The 20371-nt window shown below is 48.0% G+C and overlaps 1 protein-coding gene across 1 annotated transcript in view; it reads left to right on the plus strand.

Annotated features, from left to right (window-relative positions):
* The first annotated feature begins 16909 nt into the window (after nucleotides 1-16909).
* MRAS (muscle RAS oncogene homolog) overlaps nucleotides 16910-20371 on the plus strand; it is a 63855-nt gene continuing 60393 nt past the window's right edge. The window contains exon 1 of the mRNA XM_005279761.5: nucleotides 16910-17316. The gene's annotated coding sequence lies outside the window, so the exon portion shown is untranslated. The remainder of the gene's footprint in view (nucleotides 17317-20371) is intronic.

The following is a 20371-nucleotide window of genomic DNA, read 5'->3' on the forward strand; positions in this document are numbered from 1 at the left end:
CGCCTCTGCTTTAAACTTTGTTCCCTACTGAATTTAGCAAATGACAGGACTGATAACTCAGTTTAGGCACTGCTGTCTTACAAATAAATTATAGAGACCTCAACCAAGATCAGGGCCCCATTGTGTTGAGCACTAAACAAACACAGAGTATGGGATAGTTCATGCCATGAAGACATGACAGACGAAGGGATGTAACATGCAAGAAGAGTGGACAATGGGCTGCAAATGAAATGGCCGTACTGCCTTTTTAGGGGGAGGGCGGTTGGTCTTTTTCTATTTCAGTCTTGTGGGTGGGGGTTTTGTTGACAGGGAATTGGCTAAACAGAAAGATTCATAGACTTTAAGGTCAGAAGGGACCTTCATGATCATCTCATCTGACCTCCTGCACATTGCAGGCCAAGGAACCTCACCCACTAACTGCTGTAAAACACCCCTAACTTCTGGCTGACTTACTGAAGTCCTCAAATCATTATTTAAATACTTCAAGTTACAGAACATCCACCATTGACACTAGTTTAAGCCTGTAAGTGACCCATACCCCAGGTTGCAGAGGAAGGAGAAAAACTCCCAGGATCTCTGCCAATCTGACCCGGGAGAAAATTCCTGCCTGACCCCAAATACGGCGATCAGTTAGACCCTGAGCATGGGGCAAGACCCACCAGCCAGACCGCTGGGAAAGAATTCACTGTGATAACTCAGAGCCCTCCCCAGCTGCTGTCCCCTCACAGCCATTCCCTACCCATAAAAAAACTAATGCTAGCTCCAAGTGCCCTACCCATAGGAACTCAATGCTAGGCCGGGCAGCCCTACCCATAGGAACACTAAACCCAGGCTGGGCAGCCTTACCTATAGAAATCCTAAACCTATCTCCTTATGCATAGGAGCCCTAATGCAGAGGTGGGGAGCCATAACCCTGGGGTGGGGAGCCCTACCCATGGGAACCCTAAGCCTGGGGTTGGGAGCCCTATCCATGGGAATCCTAATTCCAAGTACTGTGCCCATTGGAACCCTAACACTAGCTCAAGAACTCTACCCATAGGAACCCTAACCATAGTTCCAAATGCCCTGCACATAGGAACCCTAAGTCTAGTACAGGGAGCCCTACCCATAGATCCCTAACCCTGGGGTGGGGAGCCCTACTCATGAGAATCCTAACCCTAGATCCAAGTACCCTACCCATGTAATCCCTAGCTCTATGGCGGAAAGGCCTACCCATAGGAACCCTAAACCTGGGGTTGGGAGCCCTATCCATGGGAACCCTAATTCCAAGTACCCTACCTATAGGAACCCTAACCCTAGGGTGTGGAAGCCCTACCCATGGGAACACTAACCCTAGCTCCAAGTAGCATACCTATAAGTACCCTAACTCCAAGTACCGCACCCTTAGGAACCAACCTTTGATCCAAATATGCTGCACATAGGAACCCTTTCTCTAAGGTGTGGAGACCTACTCATAGTAACCCTAATCCTAGGGCAGGGACAATGGAGGGAGAGGCAATATCAGAGAGAGGGGAAGTAGGGAACATGGACAGCAGGTAGTGGGAGGTTGAGTTAAGAGACTATGAAGAAGTGGGGGAAGAGCAGGGGGTGTTCGAGCAAACACTCAATCAGCAAAAGGGAATGAATGTCTAGCGTGCAGCTACTCAGAAAAGGAAATGTTTTTTTCCCATGGAAAACATTGACTTGTTTCATCAAAAGACCAAAAACTCAAAACCCATATTTTTTTAATTTTTTTTTTTTGGTTCTCGGGTTGTTAGTTTTCAAACTAAAAGTTGAACATTCTCATGGAATGCAGACACTCTGAGTGAAAATCTTTTAGTTGAAAGCCCAATTTTCCTTCAAAGAAAATAGTCAATAAAAAGTTTTTCTGCTGGCTCTTCTTGAGAATAAAAAGTGTCTGCAGGTCCCTGTGGCAACTGCTTCTCTTTGTTCCTGCTGACCAAGTTTCTGGGTGGTTCTCCCCAGTCGTTTTTTTTTTTTTTTTCTGAGCTCATGTGGCTGGAGGAAGGGGATAGCTATATATTGCTTGATGTCCCTAGCTGGGGGTTTGTTCCATCTCCTCTTGACTATTAACAGACATAAAGCACTATCATAACGCTCTCCCCTGCACAGTTCTGGGATTGTGAGTGCTGGGAAGTGGGAGAGGTAACTCCCCATCTTCCCTTCCTGGGAGTTAAATATGCCTCAGCTCTCTGGAGAAAGCTGAGAGCTAAGTGCTCACTTGTCTGAACCTATTATTGGTAGCCAATGCGAAATGTCCTTTTCATCGCAAGAAGCCGGATCTGTTAAGTACTAGCCAGAAAACTTCAGATCATATTTTCTGGTTCACTAATATGCTGCCTGACAAAGTCTTCGTCTACTGGGGCTCTCTGCAGGGAAATGGGAATTAGAAACCCCTAGAGGAACTGTCAGTCACTAGGGGATGGAAAGGAAAACAAATAAAATCCCCATGGAGTGGGGAATCCCCAAAAGATGAAGAGAGACTTCCTTTGCATGCTGTTTTCATGAGTGTTGGGGGAGGGATAAAAATGATGCCACCAACACATACAGCACCAGAAACCTGGAGGGAAGCTAACACTTCTGTAGTTCCCTGGTGGCTCAGTTCAACACCCATGGAGGTCAGTGGATGGCTTTTCATTCACTGTAGTGGGCACTGGATCAGGCCTATTGTATGGCAACAGAAGTGGGCTATGTAGATGGGGCATGAGGGATCCCTGTGACTCCAAAAAGGGTTTTTTAGGGAAAAGTCCCATCAAAATGAATAGGTTTTTTACAGAAATTATATGAGAGTCTATAGAAGTTAGCCTAGAAATCTTCAGAATTTACTAGAGAATGGTGTTCTTTCTACATAAAACTACCCTTGATACACTTGAGACAATCATCTCCCTGCACTGCAGGTTGATTTAAAAACCTGATAGCAACACTTCCCTTCATTTCTATATGACTTTCCCTTAACGGGGACACGGGAGGAACAGGAGACTACTTTACACATAGCTGAAGGGAGTCTAAGGCCAGATGTTACCATACTAATGCTGGCAAAGGGAATTTTGTCTGTCTAAGGAGTTGGGTCCTGTCGTATAATCTAGATGGGGAGAAGGCAAGAAGCTAGTTGACGGGCTGGAGCTGCTGTTATTGTTAAGGTCCGATCCCATTTCCTAGAAGACAAAACAAGACAAACACTCACAAAAGGGGAGATGGAAAAAGCCAGCAAAGACAGAAACAGCTTCTGTCTGGTGTTGACTTTGACTTGCAACCTCAGTGCTGGAAAAACACAAGTATGGCATGCGGTCTTATCAGCCACTCCAAGACCTGGCAAATCAAGCTGCTTAGAGCATTGCTTTTGGCTGCCTCTCTGGTCACAAGCTCACAGCGGTGTTGCAAAATATGCCGTCTTGGCTGGCTAAGCCAGACTCTTCTTAGCCAGAAGGAAAAAGGAGCAAGGTAAGCAATAGAAGAAATAAGGTAGGGAAGGAAAAGGACATGTGGGAGTGAGGAGAGAGAGACAAAATCTCACATCCCAGGTCATGGTTGGGGTTTAGCTGGAGCCGGTGGAGGCAGCGATGTCACCTCACTCCCTCTCTTTGGCCCAGCCTGGTCTGGTCAGGACATCTCTTAGGATTAGGATGAAGAGGATCCAGGGTCCCAGAAGACAGTGGGGGTGGCCAGGGCCGGCTCTGGCTTTTTTGCTGCCCTAGGCAAAAAAGCCACCCGCCCCCACCTCCCCACCAGCGCGGCAGGGGAGGGCGCCAAGCCCAGCCGCGGGGCCGCAATCCCCGACTGGCCAGAGCGCCAGGAGGAGGGCGGAGAGCCCGGCCGGGGCTCTCCACTCTCCCCGGCGGCCAGAACACTGGGAGGAGGGCGGTGAGCCCAGCCAGGGCTCTCCGCTCTCTCCAGCGGCCAGAGCGCCGGGAGCAGGGCGGCGAGCCCAGCCAGGGCTCTCCACTCTTCCCAGCGGCCAGAGTGCCGGGGGGAGGGCGGAGAGCCCCTGGCGGCCAGAGCGCTGGGGGGAGGGCGGCGAGCCTGCCGCGGCTCTCCGCTCTCCCCGACTGGCCGGAGCGCCGTGGGGAGGGCGGCGAGCCCAGCCGGATCCCCGCTCTCCCCGACCGGCCAGAGCGCCGGGGGGAGGGTGGCGAGCCCAGCCGGGTCCCCGCTCTCCCCGACCGGCCAGAGCGCCGGGGGGAGGGCGGCGAGCCCGGCCGGGGCCCCGCTCTCCTCGACTGTCCAGAGCGCCAGGGGGAGGGCGGCGAGCCCACTGCAGCTCCGCTTTCCCCGGCGGCGGGAACGCCGCGGGGAGGGCGGCGAGCCCAGTCGTGGCCCCGCTCTCGGGCCGGAGCGCCGCGCCGCCCCCCTCCAGGCGCTGCCCCAGATGCTTGGTGGGCTGGTGCCTGGAGCCAGCCCTGGGGGTGGCACCCATGATCAGGGCCGTCTGCAGGGTTTTGGCCGCCCCAAGCAGCCAAAACAAAAAAAACAAAAACAAAAAGCCACGATCGCGATCTGCGGTGGCAATTCAGCGGGAGGCCCTTCGCTCCCAGGCGGAGTGAGGGACCGTCCGCCGAATTGCCACCGAATACCTGGATGTGCCGCCCCTCTCCGGAGCCACCACCCCAAGCACCTGCTTGAGAAGCTGGTGCCTGGAGCCGGCCCTGCCCATGATAGTGAAGCTTGCTCCAGTAGCCAATTTTTCTCCCCTAGTCTCTTTAAGGACCCAAAAAGGCAGTGGTGGGTGGAATAGCCCATCCCCTCATTATTTCGTCCATTAATTAGGCCTAGTCTCCAACACACCAATTTTGGCTCATTGATTTTTGTTTCCACACTTTTCTTGTTTACCAAGCAGGATCTTAACACAATCCTTGAGTTATGTAGTCCTTTAAGTCAGGAGTTCTGTCTCACTTGTGCACTTTTCCCATCATTTCTTGGTATAGGTTACTGACATCTTACGAATTTATATTCTTTTTTTTTACAGTTGAGCTCACCCTTCAGGTAAATTTGTAGGCCCAATTATTACAACAGTCCTAAATGTGCTTAAAGAGTGAAGGCTTGTGCAAAGAGCCGGGAGGGGAACAAGCTGGGGTTTGGATGCGGTAAGGATCGATGGAAACCATGAAATAGTTGAACAGGAGGACTTGTGGCACCTTAGAGACTAACAAATTTATTAGAGCATAAGCTTTCGTGGACTACAGCCCACTTCTTCGGATGCATATAGAATGGAACATATATTGAGGAGATATATATACACACATACAGAGAGCATAAACAGGTGGGAGTTGTCTTACCACCTCTGAGAGGCCAATTAATTAAGAGAAAAAAAACTTTTGAAGTGATAATCAACTCCGGTTTGAATAAGGACTGGGAATGGCTGAGCCATTACAAACATTGAATCTATCTCCCCTTGTAAGTATTCTCACACTTGTTATCTAACTGTCTGTACTGGGCTAGCTTGATTATCACTTCAAAAGTTTTTTTTCTCTTAATTAATTGGCCTCTCAGAGGTGGTAAGACAACTCCCACCTGTTTATGCTCTCTGTATGTGTGTATATATATCTCCTCAATATATGTTCCATTCTATATGCATCCGAAGAAGTGGGCTGTAGTCCACGAAAGCTTATGCTCTAATAAATTTGTTAGTCTCTAAGGTGCCACAAGTCCTCCTGTTCTTCTTTTTGCGGATACAGACTAACACGGCTGCTACTCTGAAACCTTTCATGAAATAGTTGCAACTGCTTACTCCATCCCATAGGCTCACAGGGTGGCTGGTGTCCTGTGCATGGGGAGCTAGCCCATAGTTGGGGGTTTGGGTTTCCCCTCTCCATTTCACCCACCTATTTCCCACACACAGCCTGCTTGCTTGACATTGGTGCAGATAAAATGAATTTGATGTGGAAAGAATCAGCTCTGATGGTGCTGTGCAAAGAGCTCCCAGATGCAACTTGACAGCCTCTGCCCTTGTACAAGGGAAATGTACATGCCGCTTAATTATGCCGGCCTCCCCTTCTCCAACATGCGTTTCCAGGCTCTGGATCCAACAGACTTTGTTGAATCACTTCTAGCCAGGGGATAGCTGTGGGGAGCCATCTGATCTGTCTCCTCTTCTGTGCGTCTACCTTTCTCTGTGGCCCGCACAATCTGGCAGCATTTAACAATGCCCTCGTCCCAGCTGCAGGGGCTCTAAAGGAGCTGTTCTACTTTAGAAGATATAACTTTCAGGGGACTGCATTTTAAGCTTCCTTCGCTATATACACCTATCGCACCCAGAGAGACGTTATTGCACCGATTCATATATTTTAAGGCCAGAGGGGACCATTATGATCTCCATAACATGGGCCACGGCATTTCATCCAGTGATTATTTATAGCTCTGTTAGTGTGCACTGCAGAATGCAATAGCCAGACGGTGCCAAGCAGATACCAGAGTCCCGGCTCCGAAGAAGGAAGGAACGTCATGGGCATTACAGGCTCAATAGCTCTATTAAGGTACTGCCCCTTGATAAATGGTGGTGCAGTCGTGCTGCCCTAGGGAGAGCATGCCTCTGAGCACCCCAGTCTGCTTTGCATCTTCCCTTGGGGCTCCCTCTCCACAATCAGTCCACCTTGCACCTAAGCCCCTTCGACACCCAGGCAAGGGCCATTCACAATCTACTCATTCAGGTGGCTGCTCCAAAAGGCCATAAAGGCATGAGTAGATGAAGGAAGAAAAGGTTGTGTCAGCTGAGATGCTTGGGTGGAGCATAGGGTGGAAGGAGACCCTGCTGGTAGAAGGCGGCAGAGCTGATCAAACATGGAATTTCCATCCCCTGAGAAATGCCAATACTTCCGCATGTGTTTTCAACCCAAATCGAGACTGTGATGGGGTTTACCACACTAAACCAGGGCAAGGCATAGGGCAGCACTGAGCTAGGGAGGCCCCGACCCACACCCAGGGCATGTGCCAGGTGGAGGGATAACATAAAAGGACCTGGGTACCCCAGAGGCAAGAGCTACAGGCTGCCCCAGGACGTGTGGCTGATGCCTGGAGCTGTGAGAGGAGTGGCTGCAGCATTCCTAAGGTTACACTGGAAGCAGTGGTCCAGATTTTCCCCCATCCTCTTTGGGAGTTGAAAACTCAGATGAGACGGTGAAGAATGGCATGTGGTCCCCCTGACAGACGAAGCACGTATCCCTGGGCTTGTGGCCATGCCCCCAAACAGAGGAGCCATAGCCTGATAGGAAGAAACCTGGGGGACAGTATAATTTGGGGTGGACCCTCTCAGGCCCAGGGTCAGGACCCAGTGGAGTGGGTGGACCTGGGCCCCTATACTTTGTTCCCCTGTACCTCTGCTGTGACAAACCCATGAGGGGAGTGGAAGAGACACTCAGGATGGATTGAGGCCTGCCGCATACAACGTATCTGGGGCACCCTCTAGAACCGGGGTTCTCAGCCCGCGGGCCTCATGCGGCCCAATTAGCACACAGCTATGGCTTAGCTGTGTGCTAAAGGCTGCAGGCAATGCAGGTCCAGGTTACCGGCTGCCTGACCACCCAGCGCTGCAGGGTCCAGGCTGCCTGGCTGGGCAGAGGTATTTGTTTAGATCGTTAAGACTGAAATAATTGTAATAAAAGTCCCATTTATTATTTACCACCTCCCATGTCTATTTTATTTTCTGCATTTCATTCTGCTTGGACCTAATTCTTCTTTCTCCCATGTAAGCATTAGGGTTGCCAGGTGTCTAGTTTTCAACTGGAACCTGGTCAAAAGGGGACCAGCACCGCTGACCGGGCCATTAAAATTCCAGTTGGCGGCGCAGCGGGACTGGCAGGCTTCCTGCCCGGCTCTGCGTGGCTCCCGGAAGTGGACGGCATGTCCCCCCTGCTCCTAGGTGGAGGGATGGCCACAGGGACTCCATGCACTGCCCCCCCCCCCCCCGAACACCAGCTCCACAGCTCCCATGGGCCAGGAACCGGAGGGACATGCCGGCCACTTTCCAGGAGTTGCCTAAGGTAAGCGACACCTGGAGCCTGCAGCCCTTACCCCCTCCCACACCCCAACCCCCTGCCCCAGCCCGGAGTGCCCTCCCGCATCCTGAACCCCTCATTTTTGGCCACACCCTGGAGTCCACACCCCCAGCCCAGAGTCTGTACCCCCTCCCATACCGCAACCCTCTGCCTCAGCCTGGAGCACCCTCCCACACTCCGAACCCCTTGGCCCCACCCCCATCCTGGAGCCCCCTCCTGCACCCCAAACCGCTGATCCCTGACCCCACCCCAGAGCCTGTACCCGCAGCCAGAGCCCTCACCCCCTCACGCATCCCAACCCCCTGCCCCAGCCTGGCGAAAATGAGTGAGAGTGGGGGAGAGTGAGCGACGGAGGGAGGGCTGACAAAGTGAGCGGGGGCGGGGCCTCAGGGAAGGGGTGGGGGAGGGGGCGGAGCAAGGGTGTTTGGTTTTCTGCAATTAGAAAGTTGGCAACCCTAGTAAGCATGACCCCATTGATATCACTCCTGATATGCAGCGGTTTCAGGTCAGAACCCAGCATGTTGTAACTAGACTAGTTTGCAGGGCCGGCGGTTGGGGGGGGAGGCATGGGTGGGCTATAGCCACCCCAAAACTTGCATTGCCCTCCCATAGTAGCTGCTGCTTTCCAGCCACCGAGCTCTGAAGGCAGAGCGGAGAGAGTGGCGGCTGCTGGCCGGTCACCCAGCTCCAACAGCAGAGGAGAAGTAAGCCTGGGTTAGGGGCCGGGGACCCCGAAAGCAGCCCCTGGCTTGTGTCCCTGCCCACCCGGGCATGCTGCCCAAGGCAGGTGTAAGGTCCAGGGCTCCCCACAGCAGCCCAAACTGACCCACACCAGCCCAGGCTCCTGGGCCCTGCCCCCCATGGTTACTGCTCCCCGAGGGCTCTGCCACCCCTGGAGCCAGATCCCCGCACCCAGGCAGCTCTTACTGGCTGCGAGTAGCCAGCACCCCACACTGCCCGGCTCTGGCTTCTGGCCTCAGACCTGGCCAGGGGGCGGGACCTCATGGTGAAGGGGGTGCAGCTCCCCCTCCAATTTTCTGTCTAGCGACTTCAGCCCCCGCACTAAGCAGAGGCTGGCACTGTCCCTACTAGTCAGTTTCACTTCCCGTTTCTAGTCGGTTTCCCTTGCAGTCAGGAAATGTTTCCATTTAAGGAACTCTTTTCAGTAACCTTAAATATTTCTCTTGAGATGATGTAAAACCCTATTTTAGCAGAAGTAAAATTTTGGGCCTACTCTGCTTAGCAGTGTCCCTTCAAGTTTAAATCCATGTGTTTTTATCCATGAATATCTGTGAAATGAACACTTCACTGACTGCAATGTCCCTGGTGGTGGCTCTAAGTTCCTAAGAGGAAAACTAATTGCCTTTTACGCTCAGAAATGTTAAATTCAGCCGGAGTTAATTCCTCAATAGTTAAGTGAATCAGTCGTTATGATTTCAGCAAGGAAGCAGCACAACCACCGTGACCCTTTTACAACTATATATCACACAATCTCGCTCTTGGGCGAAATATATGCAGGTCATCTTTAATCCGTTCCATCTCTTCACATGCGGCTCATTGAACAGAGTATGAACAAACTGCCTGGAAATGTCATCAATAGGCTTCATCTGGCATTATCTCCCTCTCGCTCTGGGTCATTGATTTCCTCATCTCTTTTGCCTTAAAACCCACGTCGTCGTAACACGCCGGGCTACATGCCGAGCTGAAGTAGCTGCATTGTGCCTTTGGTGCTTAATACTGGAAGCTTTCAACGACCCAAGTGTCCTTTTATTGCGGCTCGCATGAAGACCACCTGGATGCATCTCAAGTGTCTTTCTTTATTGCCTTGGCCCACTAAATAGCAGTATTCACTTGGCCAGCTTTTGTTTTGTCATGAGAAAAGAGGCTAGAGCTGTTCTGCTTTTGAAAATTAGGCAAGATTCAATCTCCTTCCTGCAATACCTCAGTACACCAGAGAAATGGCTTCAGATCGTTACGTACAACTGTAACAGCTAATCTGTACCACCCTATACTGGCCACCATCTCCCATCCACTTAAAGGTGCTTTAACCCACCATGGAGTTAAGAAGAACAGGAGTACTTGTGGCACCTTAGAGACTAACAAATTTATTAGGGCATAAGCTTTCGTGGACTACAGCCCACTTCTTCGGATTCTATATGCATCCGAAGAAGTGGGCTATAGTCCACGAAAGCTTATGCTCTAATAAATTTGTTAGTCTCTAAGGTGCCACAAGTCCTCCTGTTCTTCTTTTTGCGGATACAGACTAACACGGCTGCTACTCTGAAACATGGAGTTAAGGATACTCCAAGACCTACTCTTTGGAGCAGCCCAAGATACACAGGAAGTTTGAATGAATACGGGGAGGGCCGAATCCTGAAAGCCCTCTGTGCATGGAATTCATTATTTCAATAAGAATTCTACACACAAGGGTTTCCAGGATCAGGCCTTCCAAGTATGATTCTACTCTGAGAATTGAGTCTGTAAATATTACATTGCAGGGTTCCCAGTGGAGGGCCCAATAGCTCAGCTTTCTCCCCTGGAGTAGAACACAATCATACATAAACCATGCACAGCTGTAATACAGTGGTCCCCAGAAGTAATGCTTGGGGTTGCAGTATCTGTCACAGTCCCACTGAGTTCTAATGCAAGGTAAGGGGAGTGGCTACATCCCCAGAGAAAACAGCGCACCTCAGAATCCCTTCTGGTCCTTCTCTGCAGCTATGCTTCTCATTCAGGCCTTGGTGTATATACTGAGGTATGTAAAATAACAGGCAAGCATAGAGAAGGTAAATTTGAAAGGAAGGTATCCTATTTATCTTTCTTGGGTATTCCGTGAAAGGAAACATGGACACTTTTTCTTTTCATACACGACACATCCGGGCCCTGAAGTGAATAGGGGTGCCAATTTACACCAGCTGATGTTCTGGCCCAGAATTCAACTCGTCCCATTTCCACAGCAGTTCAACTGAAATGGAAGATGGTGCAGTGGCCAGCACTGGTTGTCAGGAATTAAGTGCCATTCCTGGATCCGTGTGACCTTGGTAAATCGTATAATCTTTCTGTGCCCCACTGTCCCCATCTGTAAAACAGGGATTACAATAGCTACTTTATAAAAATGCTGTGTGAGCCTTAGTTTACTGTTTGTGACGCACATGGAGAATGTCACGTGGAAGAGGCAATGGAGGGGCAAATCAGCCTAAATCAGGATCAGAATAAAGACTGGACTGCCCGGGGGGGGGCGCAAGTGGGGCAATTTGCCCCAGGCCCCAGGCCCTGCAGGGGCACCCACGAGAATATAGTATTCTATAATATTGCAACTTTTTTTATGGAAGGGGCCCCCGAAATTGCTTTGCCCCAGGCCCCCTGAATCCTCTGGGCAGCCCTGAGAGGCCCAAAAGAAATCCTCTGATTTAACCTTTGAGTCCCTCCTTACAAGTTGCTTTCTTTTGCTTCCTATTAGTATCTCACTGATCAAGAGTATGATGTGCCCATCTCTCCTTGCAGGGCATGAAGAGAACTCCCTGCTCTCCATGTGCCAGTATATAATGCCTGCATCTGTAACTTTCACTCTGTGCATCCGAAGAAGTGAGGTTTTTACCCACGAAAGCTTATGCCCAAATAAATCTGTTAGCCTTTAAGGTGCCACCAGACTCCTTGTTGTTTTTATAGACCAAAAGGGTATTTATTAACTGCTTCTCTATAACCATTGCATAAATTTGTTAATAGCCAAATCAATCACATGGGTTGTTTCTTCTTTCCATCTTGATCTGCTTAAAAGGATCCTCCTTGATCAGCTTGTCATAAAGCTCTTGTAAATGTTACAATCAGCCCAGACCCCATCAGGATCAACAAATCCTGGCCCATTTCTTTAGCAGTCACATGTAACCTTCCATCGCCACATGCGGCTACATCTTAATACCACTAGGTGTCCTCTATTACTAACCAGCACTCAGTGCGAGGCATTAAACACCAGTTTATCAGGATAAGTCGTGGGCTGTTTAAGCTGTCATTTGTATAGCCTGGCTGCACAGTTCCCATGCCATCTAAACAATGATTGTCCTTCGGGGCTATGAACCAGGGACCGTTATTAGCTGAGAGTTGAACTATTTTCACAGTGGTAACATTTATAATTTCAGCAAAGCTCTCGCACTGACTTGGTTCAGATCCCAAGCAGTCAGGAGCTCCAAGTGTGGTTGATTTGAGTGTCTCTAGCTCACGCTGTCTCTCTCTCTCGCTTTTTTTTCCCTCTCCATTTAAAAAGGTTATTTACAAAACACCAATCACACATGGAAAGCAGATCAGTCTTTGGGCTTGGCTTCCTGGTGCTACTCTCCCGACTTTGTTAGAGAACACATGTAAGTAATATATATCGGGCTTGATTCCTCTCTGTGGCAAAGCTCCCATCAGCACAAGGCAGCGTGTGTATGGGTAGGGATGGGGGCATCAGAGGGTCGGTTACAGATCGCTGATTCTGCATGGCCTCACGAGACTGTACGCCAGTGGAAGATTGGTGGAGCATAGCACAGCAACATGCCTTCACCACCCCTGCCATTCCCTCACCCTCCCCTATGCTGGGGGGGGCTGGCATGGGAGCCAGTTCCATGCTTTTCGGGAGTATCCCTCCATAAGGCTATTTGCAGCCAGAATCCACCCCTTAATGGAAAGAGAACACCACATACTGTATGTAAGCAGCCCACCTAGCTCCGCCACATACCTCTGGAGATAATCACAAATGCGTGTGTCCGCCCACACACATGCGTGCACGCACTGCCGAGATGATTCCAATTTAACATGCAACTAACACCCTTCAGGCAATAGGAATCTCACCTACAATTAGAAAATATTTCCGCCGAAAGCAAACGGAACAAAGTCAATGGAACGTCGCTCATGCTTGATTAATCAATGAGGTCAAATGGAGGTTTGCATAGGAGTGAGGATGTCAGGGTTTGGCTCTCTTGTTGTTTTAAAGTGTTTTTCTTTTAACTTTGATTCATACAATCCCTCCGTAGCTGAATTCTGTTTTCTTTATGAAATGCTCACCACTTTGTGAGTGTAGGGTTGCTTGTGATTGCCAGCAGTTATGCAGACACCAGTTCCATAGGAACTAGACTTTGACCACCAACTCACACAGGCCACTGACTAAATGTGACTTTAGGTCACAGGCTAGGTGTGAACTGCCGACCAAGCCGTTGGGCATTCTGGAAGCCATTTCCAACCGCCCTGAGTCATCTGCTCACACTTCAAGCAATTTACTGATACTACAGATATGCAGCTTGCTGGTGACTGTGCTGACTGCATCTATATGTGGCCACAGACAGTTATGGTCCTAACTGCGGAATAATATGCTGTCCAAATAATGTACACCATTGGTAAACAAAATCTGCTGGCCCCCTCGCCCTTGCCAATTCAGAGGGTTTATAGCCACTTTTATCAAAAGTCAAATTCTGCCAGGAAACTAAAATCCAGTGTTAGAGCAGGCTGGAAAAAAGAAAACATTTCGTGAAAATTTAATCCAAAAATTGCCAGTTTTGAAATTCATTTTTTTTAAAAAAAGAAAGTTTCTTCCAAGTTTTGACTAGCTCTATTCAGTGTTCCACTACATAACCTAGCTATAGAGAAGACCAGCAGTGGGGATCTCTTCACTGATAAAGTGTCCTTTGTAGGTTCCGTTGAATAGAACATCTTCAGCTTTATTTGAGTGTGACAGTCTGATTCTGCAACCTACTGAAGTGCACTGAAATAGACATCACATTATGTAAGGCCTCAACCTGAGGAGAAATTTACATCCCATTGTTTAGCTAATATGTCCCAGGAATAGTTTGCTGCTGCTGCCCCAGATAGCAGCCAGAATTTAGATGAAAGCTGGATTGTCACTTCTCATTTTACCTGTTTACATTTATTTTTTATTTTATGTAGGTGATGTGAAACAAGAGAGGCATATATCCTGATTGGAACAATCACGGCTAAAGCCCAGGAGTCAGGAAATGTAAGTTCTCTTCTTGACTTTGTTGTGTGACAAATTAAGCCAACACTTTCATACTTGGGTGGCCTAAGGGTAGGCATCTAATCCTTATGGGGGTGCCTAAATCAAAGTGGCCTGGTTTTCAAAGAAAAGAGATGTCTGAGGTCAATGGGAGCAGTGAGTACTCAGCAACTCTGACCATCAGACCATTTTAGGGGCCCAAACATGTATTTGGGTGCCTGGATTTAGGCACCCAAGTTTGAAAACGTTGGCTTTACTCACTCTGTACCATATTTTCCCCATCTGACTGGGGATAATAATACTTCCTTACCACACAGGGGCTTTGTGGGGCTAGATGTTTGCAGTGTGCTCTGAGATATTCACTTAGTACCCTTGACAGCATGGGTTATATTTGTGTGTATGTGATTTGCAAGATTGGGGCTCAGATTTGGGTGCAAGATTTGTGGTTAAAGCACTGAACTAGGACTCTGGAGATCTGGGTTCATCTCCTCGCTCTGTCTCAGACTTCCTTTGTGACTTTGGATAATTCAATTAATCTCACTGTATCTTTCCCCATCTGTAAAATGAGAATGATAATACTTCATTTCTCCAACTCTTTGCCTGCCTAGATTGTAAGCATTTTGTGACAGGGGCTATCTGTTGCTATGTGTATGTGCAGACATAGCACAGTGAAACCCCATCTTGGGTAGGTTCTCTAGGGTTATAGACACAAGTAATCTGTATGGGGCGGGCAAGTTGGGAGCATTCATTTTCCTAAGTAACTCTGTGTATGAACCCAAGAATTACATATCTGCTTAATAAAACATAAGGCAGACAGGCCCTGTGACAAAGTGAGAATTTTCTGAAATATTTGTATAAATCCTATGCATGCCTCAGTTTCCCTCTGCACCTTGCATTGTAAAAAAGATTTAAGTCTCCTGCTGAAACCGCCCAGTAGGCATGAGGTTGTGTGTCACCTAGCTCTCTGCTTGGAAGGAATAGGGCTGTTACAGAACTGGCTGAAACCAACCCCTAATCAACAGAGGATCCAGAAAGCCCCAAAGACTGAACAATCAACACCAACCAGCAGGAAACCCCAGCAGGTGGTACTTGGGAACTGAGTAGGAGACAGAGGAGGTTAGGGATGGGGAGAGAGGAGTCCATCACAGCTTAATAGCACTGGCTTGGCCAGGGTGGACGGTGGCTTGACTTCTGCCTCACTTTGCTGACCTAAGGACTTCCCGATTCTGCCTGCCAGGTGATTAATAAACGGTTACCTTGTTTGGAAAAGGCTGCCTGTGTCACTGCAAGTATAGAGAGCACTGCAACCTGAAAGCTACAGTAACAGCCTCCCGCAGGAGTCTGACTTGGCTGGATTTGTGGCAAGGAGCCATGGAGAGAAACCTGGTTTGCTGGTGCCAAAGGTCCAGTCTCAGAGTCTTGGAGGCCATGAGCCTGCCCCTGTGGAATTGTGGGTCCTTGGGGCATGTCATATTAGGGGGAAGGGATAGCTCAGTGGTTTGCGCATTGGCTTGCTAAACCCAGGGTTGTGAGCTCAATCCTTGAGGGAGCCACTTAGCGATCTGGGGCAAAATCAGTACTTGGTCCTGCTAGTGAAGGCAGGGGGCTGGACTCGATGACCTTTCAGGGTCCCTTCCAGTTCTAGGAGATAGGATATCTCCATTTATTTAGTGTCACTCCCAGGAGACTGGTTAAGGGCATAGACCAAACCCTTGTAACTCAGTGACACGCCCTGACTCAACAAGATACTTAAGTATCTAACCTCAAGTCAAGGACACTACTCAGCTACTTAAAGTTAGGTGCAGGGTTAAGTATCTTGATGAACTGTGGCCAGGGCCGGCTCCAGGGTTTTGGCCGCCCCAAGCAGCCAAAACAAAAAAAAAACAAAAAAACAAACAAACAAAAAAACAGATCGCGAGCAGGAGTGAGGGACCATCCGCCGAATTGCCACCGAACAGCTGGACGTGCCGCTCCACTCCGGAGTGGCCGCCCCAAGCACCTGCTTGGTAAGCTGGTGCCTGGAGCCGGCCCTGACTGTGGCCCAAGATACTACAGTATTAAGGGCGGTATCAAAGCCTGATCCTACAAACCCTTATTCACACAAGTCATCTTCACTGATGCAACAAATCTCAGCATCTTTAATAGGACCAGGCAAGTGAAAAGGACTACTCGGGTGTGATGGGGTTTACAGGACCCGGATCTCCACTTCCCGGGAACACAGTAGTTGGCTGAGGTTGGCAGCATTCAGCACTATGGGTATAATGAGGATGTGACACAATAGGGTGACCAGACAGCAAGTGTGAAAAATCAGGACAGGAGCTGGGGGGGTAAAAGGAGCCTATATAGGAAAAAGACCCCAAAATTGGGACTGTCCCTATAAAATCGGGACATCTGGTCACCCTATGACACAACCGGTTGATTTGGTTTCTCAGCCCCAGACAAATAGATAGGTCAGGGTTACCGAAAGGTTAATATCTCTGCCACTCCTGTCAGGAGTGGCCCCGCTATATTAAATAAAACTTCAGTGTCTGTGATCAACTTGCTAAGTTTAAAAAAAATTCTTAACTCTACAAGATCTTGTTCTGATGAACCAGCCACTGTTCAATCAGAGCACCTGCTGTGAATTCAGAGTGGTGTTTCAGACTGTGCTCAATAAATAATCATTTCTTTTGTGCTGCACGAGGTAGAAAATTCTTAGGGCTAACAAAATCCATTCGCTTCATTTATCTGACAAAACCAGTGAACAAGCCCGTGTGTAAATAGCTCTGTCTGGATTCTGGATGACTAATGAAATGGTCTCACACTCCAGAAACGCCTTAAGGTCCCACTGCCAAATTTCCCACCCCTCAGTCCACCTTAAAGTCAACTCATTGGAGTACACCAGGCGGACTAGTCCATTTCTCAAAGGGAGGGTCCATGGCTTTTTCTGATCCAGATCTAAAGAGCAACTTTGCCCCTTGGGACGAGACTGGCCCCAGTGGGGAAGGGTTGGCGGCTCTGAAGCACCCAGCCTGTTTGCAGAAGACCCCAAACAGCTGATATTTTACCCGCCTAATTAGAAACTAACCCACCCAGCCTCCCCCTTTAGAGCCGTTCTATTTTTAGCCGCAGATATTGCAATATAAAGAATGGTTGGAGTGTCAATCTGCCTGCAGAGAGGCGGCTGCAGCTTTAAGGGCAGCTGGGGCAATTAGCCTGAAAGGGATGATGGTGGGGGTTTAATGATCCTCACGTCTCAGGCACTGCTGGGTCTCCAAAGGCATGGGGATACTGTAGGAGAGACAGGAGCAGCTGGATCCAGACAGGGCACTTTCCCTGGGACAGGACAAGACTTGGCTCTGCCTGGTGAGTGCAATGAACTGTGAGCGTTGAGTGTTGTACTTGAATCCTGTGAGCACTTTCATTAGGATAGAAGGCTTGGCTTATCAGCTGGGCTTGTGCAGACTGACCTGACAGCTGCTTCTTTACCTCGTGTTGGCAGGCAGGGGGGCTGGTGCGTGTAGCTTTCTTTTAATACTGCTCCATGTAGGATTGTGTAAAATGGACAGATCTGTTGTGATCCCCTCCTGTATTGAGTCTGAAGAGGGGTGTGTGTGAAACGTGTCATGAACAAACTTGCTGTTTAGAAGCAAAAACAAGTTGAAGTTCCCCTTGCAGTTCTGTGGGTGGGAGTTAAAACACTTTCTTTTTAAAAAGAGAAGTGAGCTGAGGTTTGAAAGGACAGTGAAGCATTACAGCTCTGTTGGGAGATGAAATGTTTCTTAACTGTCTAAAGATGCTTTTCTTTCTAAAACACCCAATACTTTCCAGCTCAAACTTTGTTGTAGTGTGTGGCACTCTCCTTTATTTTCTGTTACTTCTAGCAAGACATGGTCACTATGGACACTTTTCCCTTGAGTCCGTATGAGCCACGTTTCATAGACTCCTCCATGGAGAGAGATTCCTGGGCCATATCACTTTCTCTTTTTCTACAGTCAGTGTCAGAAAGAAGTGACTTATCCACAATAGTGATTTTGGAGGCAACAACAAGGGTCACCGTCTCAAAAATATTTCAGGGGTGCTGGAACTAGGGCTGCTGGAGTGTGGCAGCACCCCTGGCTTGAAGTGGTTTCCATCATATACAGGGTTTACAATTTGGTTCAGTGGCTCTCAACACCCCAACTATACAAATTGTTCCAACACCACTGAACATTTGCTACTTTCTTTTTTCCATTTATGTGATTTTTTTTATTATTATTATTATTTATTATTTATTTATTTTTAAAGATATGTGCCTAGTGGGTCTGCTTATCTGTAATGAAAATTCAAAGATAGTGCCCAAAGTATAGAGGGGCAGGGCAGGGGGAGATTCTTAGTGATAATCTGTAAATTAAATACCTTCTTTTACTAAGTGTCTGTCTGTCTCTCTCTCACAAGAGTGAACCAGTAAGTTCAGGCTTACATATTTTTTTTTTCAAAGCTGCTTAGGAGGTTTGGATGCCTATATATCATTAACTTTAATGGGATGTAGATGTCTAGATCTCTGAAATTCCCCGCTTCATTGTCTTTTATATTAAGCTGGTTTTGGACTACAGCATATACTTGAAAGCTGCCTGGGAAGTGGAGCCTTTCATTTTGTATTTTGGTTCTAGAGCCCAGAGTAGTTTGCCAGACTTCTAAATGGGATCTGTAGATACAGAAGCTTCTGTCTTAGAGATAATGGAAACATTTTGTTACCAAAGACAATGCAAAATATATTTAATAAGACAACTAATTGGCTTTACCTCTTATTTGCCTTGGGACAAAGTTTTAGAAACTTGTGGCGAATCTGAAAACTCCCCAACTACTTCAACTTGTATCTGTGACCACTGGTGTTGTGAATTAGTAATGATACTTTCCACCAAGAACTTTACTTTGCAAAAGTAGTAAATCCCCATTTTACAGACTGAGAAACTGAGGCACAGAGAAGTTAACTGACCATCTCAAGATGAGGCAGGAAAGGTTAGTGCTGGAATTGGAATCCAGGATGGCTGACTCCCCATCCTGTTCTCTAATCACCAGGTCATACTGTGCAGCAGAAAAAGTCTGATTTATTAACAGGCAGTGTTACTCTAATGATTTTATATATAAATTTCCAACAGTTCCAGGGTGAAAGATGGAGACTTTAGACTGTAAGCTTTTGTGTGTACAGTCTGTAGCACAATGAGACCCTGGCTGAGGCCTCAAGGAACTACTGCAATGCAAATAAATAACCTCAATCCTGGAGCATTGCTCTGTGAAAAGTCAGTTGGCCAAAATTTTCAACTTTAGTTACCTAACATTAAGTATCTTGGCCATTTGCTACCGGGTCTCATTTAAGGTTACAGTTTTAATACCAGGCTTATTGCAACTTTTAAGGGGCACCATCAACTGGAAAACCATATTTGTCTGATCTGGAAAATATCGTTCATACAATAGCTACCAGTAACATCTAATGCACCAATCTTGCGGTCAGATCTGTGCCGCTGAATGTTTATTTGCGGAGTGCGCCACTGACGTCAATGGGACCCTGCATAGGAGCAAGGAGCTGTCCACACCAATCTGATTGCAGGATTGGGGCCTGCGACTGCGATAATCGGTTTTCTCTATTTATTTTTTTTACATGAATTTGGAAGCACACTCCCCCTCTGTGTTGCCTCGAACCTGAAGCCCATTTTGCACAGGAGACACCATTGCAAAAGCAGGCCTCAATCAATTTGTTCCTTGATAGAAAGACTCTTTGGATGAAAAGACCCTTTGCAGAGGAAAGAAAAAACATATTAATTTAAAAAAGAAATCTAGCTCATGCTGTTTAATGGGCTCTCAACAAAAAAGATGGATTCCTTTCTCCATTACTCAGTTCCCAAAACCTAAACTGACCGTGTCCATCTAAATAATGGTGCAAAAATGGGAGAGATAGAAGCCTGTTCAGCACCAGCTATTATTCATAACTCTTCCTTTCATTATTTGACTTCCTTCTTCCATCGCTCCAGTACATCCCACAAAATACCATGTGTAGCCTGACTATGCACAGTGGGCTAAATTCCTCTCGGGCGTGACTGCATTGAAGTCAACGGTGCCCACTTTTCTGGAATGATGTGAAAGGCAGTTTGTATTTATTGGAGCATTTGGTGGGGGTTTTCACAAGCTCAAGATTTTGACAGAAGTAATTAAAAAAACAAAGCTTTCCTTTTTCATAGGGTGTGTGGTTTTGGGGTTTTTTTTTGTTTGTTTTTAAAAAAAAAACAGGGACTGAACCTAGCAAAAGCAGGGAGGAAAAACTGGCAGTGCAACCAAGAGATTTTTTTCCTCTTGGCACTGAAAAAGATACATTGACATTTTGGGGGTGGAGGGAGGGGGGAGCGAGAGAGAGAGAGAGATGAACGGTTTTTAAAATAAAACC

The sequence above is a fragment of the Chrysemys picta genome, chromosome 11, assembly GCF_011386835.1.
Source record: "Chrysemys picta bellii isolate R12L10 chromosome 11, ASM1138683v2, whole genome shotgun sequence".
In the NCBI taxonomy this organism is placed as follows: Eukaryota; Metazoa; Chordata; order Testudines; family Emydidae; genus Chrysemys; species Chrysemys picta.